This window comes from Orcinus orca, chromosome 13, assembly GCF_937001465.1.
Source record: "Orcinus orca chromosome 13, mOrcOrc1.1, whole genome shotgun sequence".
Classification (NCBI taxonomy): Eukaryota; Metazoa; Chordata; class Mammalia; order Artiodactyla; family Delphinidae; genus Orcinus; species Orcinus orca.
The window spans coordinates 14,029,355-14,035,788 of NC_064571.1; the positions used below are offsets into that span (position 1 = coordinate 14,029,355).

General features: G+C 44.3%; 1 pseudogene; it reads right to left on the minus strand.

Annotated features, from left to right (window-relative positions):
- Nucleotides 1-4,415: 4,415 nt before the first annotated feature.
- Nucleotides 4,416-6,434, minus strand: LOC101283228 (BTB/POZ domain-containing protein 9-like; annotated as a pseudogene).

The window sequence follows — 6,434 nt, forward strand, 5'->3', positions numbered from 1 at the left end:
CATCCACCTCATTACAAATAGCTCAATTTTGTTTCTTTTTATGGCTGGGTAATATTCCATTGTATATATGTGCCACATCTTCTTTATCCATTCATCCGATGATGGACACTTAGGTTGTTTCCATCTCCAGGCTATTGTAAATAGAGCTGCAGTGAACATTTTGGTACATGACTCTTTTTGAATTATGGTCTTCTCAGGGTATATGCCCAGTAGTGAGATTGCTGGGTCATCTGGTAGTTCTATTTGTAGTTTTTTAAGGAACCTCCATACTGTTCTCCATAGTGGCTGTACCAATTCACATTCCCACCAGCAGTGCAAGAGTGTTCCCTTTTCTCCACACCCTCTCCAGCATTTATTGTTTCTAGATATTTTTTTTTTTCTTTTTTGCGGTACACGGGCCTCTCACTGCTGCGGCCTCTTCCGTTGCGGAGCACAGGCTCCGGACGCACAGGCTCAGCGATGGCTCACGGACCCAGCCGCTCCACAACATGTGGGATCTTCCCGGACCGGGTCACGAACCCATGTCTCCTGCATCGGCAGGCGGACTCTCAACCACTGCACCACCAGGGAAGCCCCTGTTTCTAGATTTTTTGAAGATGGCCATTCTGACTGGTGTGAGATGATATCTCATTGTAGTTTTGATTTGCATTTCTCTAATGATTAATGATGTTGAGCATTCTTTCATGTGTTTGTTGGCAGTCCGTATATCTTCTTTGGAGAAACGTCTATTTAGGTCTTCTGCCCATTTTTGGACTGGGTTGTTTGTTTTTTTGATATTGAGCTGCATGAGCTGCTTATAAATTTTGGAGATTAATCCTTTGTCAGTTGCTTCATTTGCAAGTATTTTCTCCCATTCTGAGAGTTGTCTTTTGGTCTTGTTTATGGTTTCCTTTGCTGTGCAAAAGCTTTGAAGTTTCATTAGGTCCCATTTGTTTATTTTTGTTTTTAATTTCTATTTCTCTAGGAGGTGGGTCAAAAAGGATCTTGCTGTGATTTATGTCATATAGTGTTCTGCCTATGTTTTCCTCTAGGAGTTTGATAGTGTCTTGCCTTACATTTAGGTCTTTAATCCATTTTGAGCTTATTTTTGTGTATGGTGTTAGGGAGTGATCTAATCTCATACTTTTACATGTACCAGTCCAGTTTTCCCAGCACCACTTATTGAAGAGGCTGTCCTTTCTCCACTGTACATTCCTGCCTCCTTTATCAAAGATAAGGTGACCATATGTGCGTGGGTTTATCTCTGGGCTTTCTATCCTGTTCCATTGATCTATCTTTCTGTTTTTGTGCCAGTACCATACTGTCTTGATTACTGTAGCTTTGTAGTATAGTCTGAAGTCAGGGAGTCTGATTCCTCCAGCTCTGTTTTTCGTTCTCAAGATTGCTTTGGCTATTCGGGGTCTTTTGTGTTTCCATACAAATTGTGAAATATTTTGTTCTAGTTCTGTGAAAAATGCCAGTGGTAGTTTGATAGGGATTGCATTGAATCTGTAGATTGCTTTGGGTAGTAGAGTCATTTTCACAATGTTGATTCTTCCAATCCAAGAACATGGTATATCTCTCCATCCTTTCTTGACTCCACTTTAACTGATTGGATTTTTCCCTCTCTTTCCATTTGTTTTTCTTACTATTTTTTAAATGGCTATTTGAGAAATTTTAATACAAATATTTAACAAAGTCCAAAGTTAGTATGCATGCTAGTTTGGGTTGCCTCAGAAGCAGAACTTGAGGTAAGAATTTGGGTAAAATAGTTTATTGGGGAGATGGCTTGAGTAAACACTGATAAAGGAAAAGGGAGATGAGACAGGGAAGGGAAGGACACTAATCAAGGGTCTCTATTTTTGTTACCAACGTGGCCAACTAGAGCTAAACCCCAATAGGAAGCTCAAGGAGACAGTGTAGAATGTGTGCCAAGGAATGCAGGAGCTGGAGTATTTATCAGCTAACTCCTATCAGTTCCTAGTTGAGGGCTTCTTTTGGAGACATTAATTCCTCAGCACTTCCAGCTTGTCCTGCCCATGTACAGGGGAGCTGTAATGGCCAGAAGAAGCCCTCAGGAAAAGGTTCAAATGTTTCCAGTTATAAGTTAAGCTAGAGTCCAGAAATGGTAAAGCCCAAGGCTATACAGGCAGGGCATTGATAGCACCTGCACAGTTACTATCTTTACCTTCCTTCCCAAAATACAAAGGCCTTAGAATGCTTTAACTCAAACTACTCTCTCCCAAATTATATGCTATCGCTGTCCAGAATTTTAGTTCTTTTTAACCACACAAATTAGAGATGACGATGATGATGATTTTACATGGTCGAGTGTGTATTTAGATTTCTCCATATGGTTATAATTTTTATTGCTCATTTTTCATTTCTAACACCTTTGATTGTTCTTCTGAGGTCGTTTTTATTTTTCCTGAAGTATATCTTCTGAACTTCTATCAGTCAAGGGTCTGTGGGTTTAAGTCCTGTCTGAAATGTCTTTATCTTGCTCTTGTTTTCAAATGAGAATTTCCCCGGATATAAAATTCTACACTGACAGTTATTTTCTCTTCATGTTTTGAAGATATCATTGAACTGTTTATTGGCCTCTGTTTGTGTATTGAGAAGAGAAGTGAATTCCCAATTCAGTTTGTCATTCTTGAATTTAGTCACATGACCACACCTAGCTATAAGTGAGGCTGGGAATTACAGAACTTTAGTAGGTTGAATTACCTTCCCATGTATTTATTTATTTGCTTTTTTGTTTGTTTGTTTGTTTGACTAGCAGAAAGACAATCTGCCTGTTTAATCATGCAGTTTGAAGATATCCTACTATTCCAATACTGATAAATCACTCACAGCTATGTCACACTAGGAGGAAACAGCTGACCCACTGGCTCTTTGTACACCCAAGATGAATGTGTCTTTAAGACAGAAAGGACCCCCAGTCGGCCCCACCCCCTCCTCCAAGCAGTGTGTGCAGAGGACCTGATCACAACAGCCAGCCAAGGGGAGAACTCTGGGAATTAGCAAAAACCGGACACAATCTCATCAAGTTAACACAGGGCGGTTAGCACTGGGTTGGAAATTACTCAGACACACAGAGCCAGATCAAGTGACAACTGTCAGATGAGATCGTTTCAGTGAGGATTAAGAGGTAAGCTTCTTAGAACTGATATTTTTTTTCCAATCCCTGGCTGAGTATTATGGTCTGGGGAGAAAACAGCAACCACTGATCACCACCGTGCACGTGGGAAAGGCCCACTTTTGCGTTCCTGACACCAACTGGCAGGAAGGCTGACTCCACAGGGCTCCACTAACCTGTGGCAAGTCAAGGACAGGTCCAGCCCAACCAGAAGTTGGTATACATTCATCTATCTGTACTTCTGAACATTAAATTAGCTGGTGGAATAATCACTATTTCCTGTCAACCTCCCAAATTTAAAGGCTGGATACATTTCAGGAATGACAGGTTAATAACTTGGCAGTTCAAGTGATTATTAACTCCAGTGTCCACAGATTGACTTGCTTATTGTGTTTTGTTTTGTTTTGTTTTGTTTTGTGGCCTCTCCCGTTGCGGAGCACAGGCTCCGGACGCGCAGGCCCAGCGGCCACGGCTCACGGGCCCAGCCGCTCCGCAGCATGCGGGACCCTCCCAGACCGGGGCACGAACCCGCGTCCCCCGCCTCGGCAGGCGGACTCTCAACCACTGCGCCACCAGGGAAGCCCGCTTATTGTGTATTTTGTTGAACTTCCTCAAAGGATTTTCCTTGTCAGACCAGGTGCCATGATTAATGGCATCTGTGCCTCATTTAGGAGACGCGCACCATATTTCTCAGCTCTACCCCACGCTCAACCGTTCAGAACTAAGGAAGGAAAATTACAGCATCAAAAGGGATTAAAACAAGCGATTTGCTGTTGGAGCCTTTCAAAAAGATCTGGAACACCTATGATTCAGCAAATGGAGAATAACTTTAAGAAATAAAAAATCATTTAGTTGCCAGGGCAATGTGCTCCATAAAAGGAAACACTCTATGGAAACCCATTTCCTAAAGGGTGCCTCCAGGTAATGAAGGTTTAATATATGCTCTTCCATTCCCGTGTTCATATGCCATTTTTATATTCCGACTCGGGCCTGTCTACTACTTCTTTCCATGCCCTTCGTGGGGTTAGATTAGAGAGGTAGGGTGTTAATAGGGGACTTGATGAAGATTGAAGACCCACTTTCTCCCACTGGAGACCAGCCTGATTTGAACAAATGGAGGAGAACAAAGCAGCCCTTCTGTGTCCTTGGAAGGAATCCTGTTCTGTGTCCGTTTCTGCAGCCAGGTCTGCTCCTCCCAGGGAGGGATGGGGGGTCGTCCACAGGGATCCCGGCTCGGGGAGGACACGGCTCCTGCGCCATCTGGGCCCACCCGAGTCACTCCACACGTGCACCACCTTCATCGGTGCTGCTGGATGGCTGAGTATGAGTTGGAGCCTGGGCTGGAAGGCAGTGAGTTGCCGCTGGGGGCCTACGGGACGTGCAGGTTGAGCTGTTGACTGGCCAGGCTGGTGTCCCCTGTCCCCAATTCCTCACTGTTTTCCTCCTTCTGGCTGCTCTGCTGCTCAGGACACTCAAAGTGGACATAGCGGAACACCTTGTTTGCAGTGTTGTGTGTTCCAACGATTCGGATGAAGGAGGTTGGCTGTCTTTCAAAAGTTACTGATTGCCAGGATTTGCAGGTGACTTTAGTTCTTTCGGCTACCGTGGTCCACTGCTGCTGGTTGGTGGAAACCTCATCATAATAGCTGTAGCTCTGATCTTCACAGTCCCACAGTAATAACCACATTGACCCGATCATGTATGGCTGTGACAGTTGAACCCCGATTGTACCACTTCGCAGCTGATGACATGTATAGCCAGAATCCCAATCAGAGTTCTTGGTGTCCTCGATCAGCAAGGTATTTTGGCCCCGACTGACCCCTTCAATCACACTGGCACAATCAGCAATTGTTGCAACGTTCTCCATGGGCACTATTAGCCCCTCCTCCAGAGTGAAGGTTTTGTTTGTAAACATACGTTCAAGAGCCACAATGTGAAAACTCTTATTCACTGTGTTATGAGTCCCAACTATTTGAATATACCTGTTGACGTGGGCTGGAAGATATAACTTTTGCAAGAACGACCCAGATATTGTGAACGATCAATTACCCTGATCCAATCAAGTTCATCCATTGACACTTCAATGGAATATGAATGAGACCGGCTATCTCGGTCCAACAGGAATATCCGAATATGATTGCTAATGGACGGCTGACACGGCTTAATCTCGATGCCAGAACGGCAGTCATTATCAATCAGATGCCTAGAAAATCCATGATCCAAATCATGATCTTGGGTGTCACCCTCTGATAAGACAGACTTCATCTGCCCTTTTTCCATCTGGGCTCCATACTTCATAGTTGCAATGTTCTCTTCTGGTATGAGCATGCCTCTATAATTGAGGTCCATGTCCCGGCTCTCTGATTGAACTTTAATAGTATCTGGAATGGCATCAGGGGACAACAGTCCCAAAGGCCTCACATCATTCAGAAGTTCAGTGAGGCTCATCAAAGGCAAACACACAGCCTGCATGATTTCAGCATGATTCTCCTTTGAATTATGCTTACACAAGTTTAACAAGGCTAGGAAAATATCTTTTTCGGGAGCTGCAAATGAATCTTTTAATACGACGTTTAAAAGTGCTGTTTTAGAAAGGGAGAGGAAGGCTTGGCTTGAGAACACCTCCTGAACATTTCTGTCCACAAACATGCTGCACATGCAAGTTAACTTGGGAAGTGAGTAGAGACTGGAAACATCAAAAGTCATACAGACATTCTGCATGTTAAGTATGGTGCAGAGGTACTCAGAGGTAGAGTCCTCCAGCTCTGGAAATCCATATTATAGCCAGACTCAGAAAGTCCAGCAGCACCTCCTCCTTCTTTTTTTTTTTTTTTTTTTTTTTGCGGTACGCGGGCCTCTCACTGTTGTGGCCTCTCCCGTTGTGGAGCACAGGCTCCGGACGTGCAGGCTCAGCGGCCATGGCTCAAGGGCCCAGCCGCTCCGCGGCATGTGGGATCTTCCCGGACCAGGGCACGAACCCGTGTCCCCCGCATCGGCAGGCGGACTCTCAACCACTGCGCCACCAGGGAAGCCCACCTCCTCCTTCTTATGTGTCAGCCTCGCCTGCCTAGTGTATTAAATAGATATATGGAAGTAGCATTGCGACTTCTGCAGTGGTGTCCTGGAGAGGGATTTTGACTTCAGGCTGAGATTGTCACATTCCACCATATAGTAATGCTCCAAAATATTGGCACCTGACTGCTAAAATTACCCTGTGGGCAAGAAAACATTTCTTTTCCACAACAAATGTGACATAGCCATATTCTTCCCCAATCAACAAGGCACAGATATGTTCAGAAATATGTGCACGTGATCA